The sequence below is a fragment of the Otolemur garnettii genome, unplaced genomic scaffold (assembly GCF_000181295.1).
Source record: "Otolemur garnettii isolate 467f Iridium unplaced genomic scaffold, OtoGar3 scaffold00048, whole genome shotgun sequence".
NCBI classification, from domain to species: Eukaryota; Metazoa; Chordata; class Mammalia; order Primates; family Galagidae; genus Otolemur; species Otolemur garnettii.
The window spans coordinates 7,536,845-7,543,243 of NW_003852443.1; the positions used below are offsets into that span (position 1 = coordinate 7,536,845).

The following is a 6,399-nucleotide window of genomic DNA, read 5'->3' on the forward strand; positions in this document are numbered from 1 at the left end:
ATCACATTGCACACTAGCAAGTGTTCTGATTCATGACTGGGAATTGATAGCAGAGCACAAAGACACTCATAATTCTAGATTTATCTCTAGAGGAAAATGCTCTGTGTCCGTTAAACTATTAAGTCCATCAGGAAGGAGGTGGGGAAAAGGAGGGGGAGTATGAACTTTGTTTATACCCAGTTTATATAATCTAGGCCAAGCAAGTGTCAGATATTATCAAGTAACATTAAATAATGGGCCAAAGTGTGAGGCACTAAGCTTTAATGACAGTCCAGCTCTGAAGTGCCCCTCCTGTAGGCCACATCTTCACAGACCACAGGCAGGTGTGGAGGCTCAGAGGGTGTGGCTGGAAGGAAAACAGGAGAGGGGAAGATGGCAGGAGTGGCCACAGGATCCCGTTCAACAGAAACAAAGCAGAAACTGACATGGGATAAGGATTTTCATCTCATTCTGGACTACAGTACTGTGGAGTTTCTGGGCACAGTCTGTGTCCCAGCTAGTCACCTGTGGCCAGAGACCTGTGGGTTCACTGGGGTGGAAGCCCTGGCCTAGTGGCCTTCCGCTTGGTGGAATGGCTGCTTCCAGTTCCTGCACTGCAGCTTACACTGACCTTGGGCCTTGCTCTGGAAAACAGAGCAAACTGGTCTCCCCAAATTTAGATTCGTGGCCATGAAAAGGATTTCTAAAAAATCTTCCCCCCAAATTATGTTTCCTTCTTCCCCCCTCTTCCTCTGTGCCCACCTCCTCGTCTGTGCCCCCTTCCCCCTTCTCTGCCTTCTTCTCCCCTCCTTGTCTTTCCAAAATTCTCCTTCGCTGCAGAGATGGCGCAGCTCTCTATCCGCTAAAGCACAAGTGGAGCTGACTCAGGTTATTCCCGGCCCTCTCTGGCTCAGTTGGCGACACACTGAAGAGCTGTGGCGTTTCTGGAGCTGGGTCTCCCTGCCCAGGCCCTTCCAGCGGGGGTTCTATTTCTAGCAATTGCCTCATGGCGAGCCTGTGCTTGGAGCCAGCCGGCTGGGACAGCAGATGTCCCTTTCGGTCATGGCAGGGATGCCTCAAATCGTCTGTACTGTATCAGGAATGAGCAGTTAGACACACATGGGTTCGATTTGGGAATCAGGTATCACTTTCGCATGCTCTTAAATATTGAGATATTCTTCCCATCAGTTTCCACTTCTCTTCCAATTCATCTTTGATGTAACTTACAGTTTCACATTTGAAAGACCTTTGCAAACCTCAGGTCCCTTTTGCCTTAGCTTCTTTTGTAGAGATGCTGTGGCGATCTCAGATTATAACATCCTCGCTCTGGACTTTCAACCACAAACCTAATGGGGAAAAAAAATCGAAAGGAATATTTTCAGTGCCCCTTAGTAAAATAAAGTTATGTGTACTCTGATTTATACTGTGGATATCAGAGCACAAACAGATGGCCAATTTCCACAGTGGTGGTAATATTTGACATCTAGACATTATTATTTATTATCATTATTAGTCTTTGGGTTTAGGTACTTAAAATGCTATGTAAAATTAAATGCCATATGTTCCACTAATTTTTTTTTCTTTTGGCAGAAAAAAATACTCTCAGATACCCTGACAGGGAACTAGATCATGCATAGCATTTGATTTTTTAAGTTGATTTAAAAACACGTTGTTTTGTTTCCAGTGTGCTTAAAGTGCTTCTAGAAAGTTCAGAGCCTGTGACTTATAGCAGATTTTGGAGAATGTCTAGTTTAACATCCTCATTTCTCAGATGATAAAACTGAGGCATGCACGATTTTCATTTTAGCAGTGTGCTGCTAGCGAACTACAGAGTTTCTGCTCAGCGTTCCAGGGAGTCAGACTCAGGCCACAGGCTGAGGGGCACCAATGTGCCTGTCATTTGCTAAATTCAGGATCCATCATTCACATAAAGTTTTAGTTCCTTTCGACCCCGGCATGTTCCCATCTTCAATGTAGCCTTTTCCCATGCTTTCCTCTTCTATCCCTATTTTCTGGTGTATCTGTTATGTCTGTATGATCTGATGTAATAGGATAGTTCACTTGGCTATTTCGGCAAAAATTTCTTTCTTGATTATGCTGTAGTTAACCTGTCTGGTCTTGACTCTACAGAAAGCCCTTAGGAAAGAACTTGAACCCTCAAGGCAAAATAATGTATGCTGCTTTAAATATAATTTTTAAAATGTTCCTTAAACACATAGAATGATAGCTTTCACTTCTTGATTATCTTTGGGTAAAGAATATTTTTTTTTAATTTTGTACTAAGACATAGGAAATTGTAAAACTTCATTTTCTCCATGTCTAGCTCCTAGAAAAATAATCTTCTGACTGTCAGATTGTGGGGAGATTTTTTCCTACCCATTTCACACAAAGATACATTTGTATGCATGAATGTTGAATATCATTGTATATTTTTTCCCCTGGCTATATTAATAAGTCTTTCAGATGCAAAGTGCCATAGACACATTCTCTGCCATATTACATGACAGAGGAACATCATTCTTTACACATCTACATTTAGAAATGTAATAAGTTAATATCCAGCATGTTTTCTTCTTGCAACCTGACCAAAAAAATTATCTTTGTATTTGCGTGATGTTAATGGAAATTTGTAACTGGTGGCTCCTATTATAGGTCACAAACAATTACTCTGCTGAAAAGAACAATCACGACAGAATCGGTTTGGTAATCATTTTCTCAAAATTCATTTTCTAGTCAGAAGCTTTTGGATAATTATGTTACCTTCCCCTGAAACTCCTCCACTGTAGCAACATCTTAACCATCAGGAAAAAAGCAGAAGAGAATTTTGTGTATCTGTTCCATATGTCAGTTCTGTGTTCCAGAGGCACAAACCCATTCATCAATTTAAATAAATCAGTAGTGTGACCTCCATGGAACAGCACTGTTCTATAGCACAGACAATAATTACCTTCTAGAATCACATTTCAAATTCATCATTTAAAAAAAAGACTTTTCATGAGAATTAAGTGAAATAAATGTAAAACATTTGGCTCAATGATCACAAAAAAAAAAAAAAAAGACTCCGTTGTCTTCATTCAATAAATATCTTTAACGTGCTTACTGTGGGCCAGACCATGAGAATATAAACGTCCTCAGGAAACTTAAAGTCTAGGGAGAGTTAAAACTCACAGGGCTTCACAGTCACAGCCATTGGCCTGTTAGGCCCCATCCCCGGATGGCATGTGAGAAGATAGGAAAAATTACAATTTGTTCCGAAAGTGTCTATCCCATGGGGTTAAAATCCTTTAGCATGTTGGTGTTTAATATCAGTAAGTGACTCAGTGGAATCTTCTGGAAGATTATAGAGAGCTGAAGTTTAAAATGTCCAGAAAATAAAACTTAAAACATTATGAAGACACAAAACGTGAAGAATGGATGAAATATTTAGGAGAACTGCCGCCACCTACAATTAAAGATGGAGCGACTCTTCTCTTTCCAAGCTCCCCCACTTTCTGCTGCCGCACGCCTGGCCTCAAGCACAAGAAGACAGAGGGACGGTTGCCCACTGGAAGGAGGCTAAGAAAGTTTTATCCTGAAATCTCTCCAGCACTAAGGCTGACTATTCTACCAATGATTGGGTTAAATTTTGAGTCTTTGGGTGTCTTGATTTCAAATGCAGCATCCCTGGGAGGTGCATTACAGCCTTCTGATACTGAAAATGAGCAGCAGAAGGCTTTTCTCTACGGGGGACAAAATGGCAGGCAAGAAATGGCATTCGTGAAGTGGACATGAAGACAAATGAAAATTACTTTAGCTTCTGGTCAAACATGTGCTATAGTTTCAAGGAAAGGCTTTCTTTTTAAATTCATTTATTCTGTTTTAAAATGTCCCATGTCCCTCGCACAAATTGGCCTTGCTAGCAACAGATTTACAAATAAATACATTCTTACACCAAAGTTGCCTCAACCAGCTTAGTCCAGAGTAAGAATAGCAAGTCAGCCTCACCTGTCGTCAGCCTCTTCCCTTCTGCTTTATCCCAAAGGAGCTTTTGTTTGTTCCTAAACCTGGCAAGGGAGGAGACTACGGATTTCTGGGAGATATGGTGAAGTTGCTCATTCTGCTAGTTTCAAAATAACTACAATTTTTAAATCTTAATTTTTATCTGATTATACCTATGTGAACTTAGACTAGTCTATGGCAAACAGAGGCACTGAGCAAGATGGGGAAATCAAATTATTCACCAGAAAAAATATCTTTTTCCTGATTTTCTGAAGACTTTCAGATACTTCAATATGAGTTATAACAATACTTAAAGATTTATAATAAGGTACATCCCAAGCTGGAGGGTTTGGGGGTTTTTTTGTTTGTTTATGTGCTCAAGTTGAGCAGCTGTCTTAGCCATCCCCACCATTCTCCATTGTTGACAGGCTAACTAAAGTTAGAAACAGCTGTGTGAACAATGACACCACCGCCCAGAAATCGTGGCACTCGGTTCTTATAAAAAGTATGATCACACATGATGTGGGGATTAGATGGGAAGTTAGGTTTTCATACTGGAAAGTGCAGATGAAGGTGAACTAAGCATGACGGGATTTTTCCATTGCGAAAGGTAGTTCACGCACACTATACCTTATACTTGTATCTGCAGTGCTCCTGGATTTGGGGTAGGAAAGGAACAGGGGTTTAGATTTAAAATGGATTTCCAGCGAAACCAAAAGAAAAAGTGCCAGCCATCTTGGCAGGGGAACTCGGGTGTCAGAAGGCAGCTGATCCTGTTTCACAACCCCCCAGGGTCACTAACAGTGTTTGGCTTTATAAATCACCTTCCATGGAAGTGCACACAGTCTGAAGCAATCAGAAATAAACCTACACTCATCCTGTATCAGCCTTAAATGTCTTCGTGCAAAGTAGTCTTAGAATGTCATACCTTAGAATTAAGGTGTCGAGATTCAGGTTTTCTCCATTTGCCGTATAATTTTCAAATAGATACTGAACTCTCCCATTTCAACAAGCTGAGTAACCCAATGGATATCAGGTTGAGGACAGAGTCCCTTTTCCTTCCTCTAAGGCTGTATGATATATGCAGAGAAAAATAAGAACATAAAATCTTCCATTGGATAAATGCTAGTGATGTGACATGCTTTCCCCCTTTGTTTTATTTTTAATTGTGGTAAAATGCACAAAACATAAAATTTAACAGCTTCACCTTTTTGAATGTCTGTGTTAGTGGTATTAAGTACCTTCACATGGCTGTAACATCGCTGTTATCCCCCTGCAGAACTTTATCATCATCCTAGACAGAAACTTTGTACTCATTAAATAGCAACTTGCTATTGAGACTTTTTTTAACCAAGAATGTCTGGTTTCTTCAGATGTGGTACTTATTATATTTATAGTTGTGAATTATGACTTTGGGAGAAAATAATCTCTTGCCAAAGTTTTATGTGAAGAACTATAAATATGGTCTCTTTATATCTCAATCTCATAAAATTGACCTTATTTATCCTTATCTATTAAAACCAAACACATGCATACTAAAAAACTGAATGCCATAGAATGTAAATTTTTATTTGTTATTTCATAAGTATACCACCTGAATATGATCTTTTAAGTAATGCCTTGAATTCTAAAAGAAAAGTAGTTTTTAATTTTTTTTTTTTTTTTTTGCATCAGAGTCTCAGAGCTCTGCTGCCCTGGGTGGAGTGCTGTGGCATCATCATTGCTCACAGCAACCTTAAACTCTTTGGCTCAAGCCTCTTCCCTCAGCCTCCAAAGTAGCTGGGATTAGGCTCGGCCCCTGTAGCTTAGTGACTAAGTCGCCAGCCACATACACTGGAGCTGACGGGTTCAAATCCAGCCTGGGCCTGCCAAATAGCTGGGATTAAAGGCACATGCCACCATGTGCAGCTAGTTTTTCTATTTGTAGTAGAGAAGAAATAGACTTCTGAGCTCAAGGAAGTCACCTATCTTGGCCTCCCAGAGTGCTAGGATTATGAGTGTGAGCCACTCACTGTACCTGGCCTAATTTTTACATTTTGAAATAGCCCTTTTCATTTTTTCTGAACATTATTGATTTATCAGTCAAACTGGTTTATGTGATCTTTGCTTTTAGTTTGTAACTTAAAGGTTATATTCAAGAATTTCATTCACCATATTGAATAAACAATAAGATGTATCAGATCCAAAAATTGCATCAGTATAATAACTTTCATCTGCATGAGTTTGCTGAGGCTTTAGAGATAAGGTCTTCAAGAAGTGTTAAAGATAAGATCAAGCCTTATTTGCACAATATACAGAATTCAAAATGAGCATTTTGAGAAAGCATGCATCTTCTAGGACAGGTATGTTTTTCTGCAATACAAGTCTAAATTCTTTCTAGCTGTGCATGGCCTTTATTCCCTCCCAAATATAATTTGTTTGCTGTCATTGAAAGGAATTCCG

The 6,399-nt window shown here is 39.7% G+C and overlaps 1 protein-coding gene across 3 annotated transcripts in view; it reads left to right on the forward strand.

The window, feature by feature from the left end:
- CCDC141 (coiled-coil domain containing 141) overlaps positions 1–6,399 on the forward strand; it is a 187,236-nt gene that overhangs the window by 149,055 nt on the left and 31,782 nt on the right. The gene's annotated exons all lie outside the window — the stretch shown is intronic.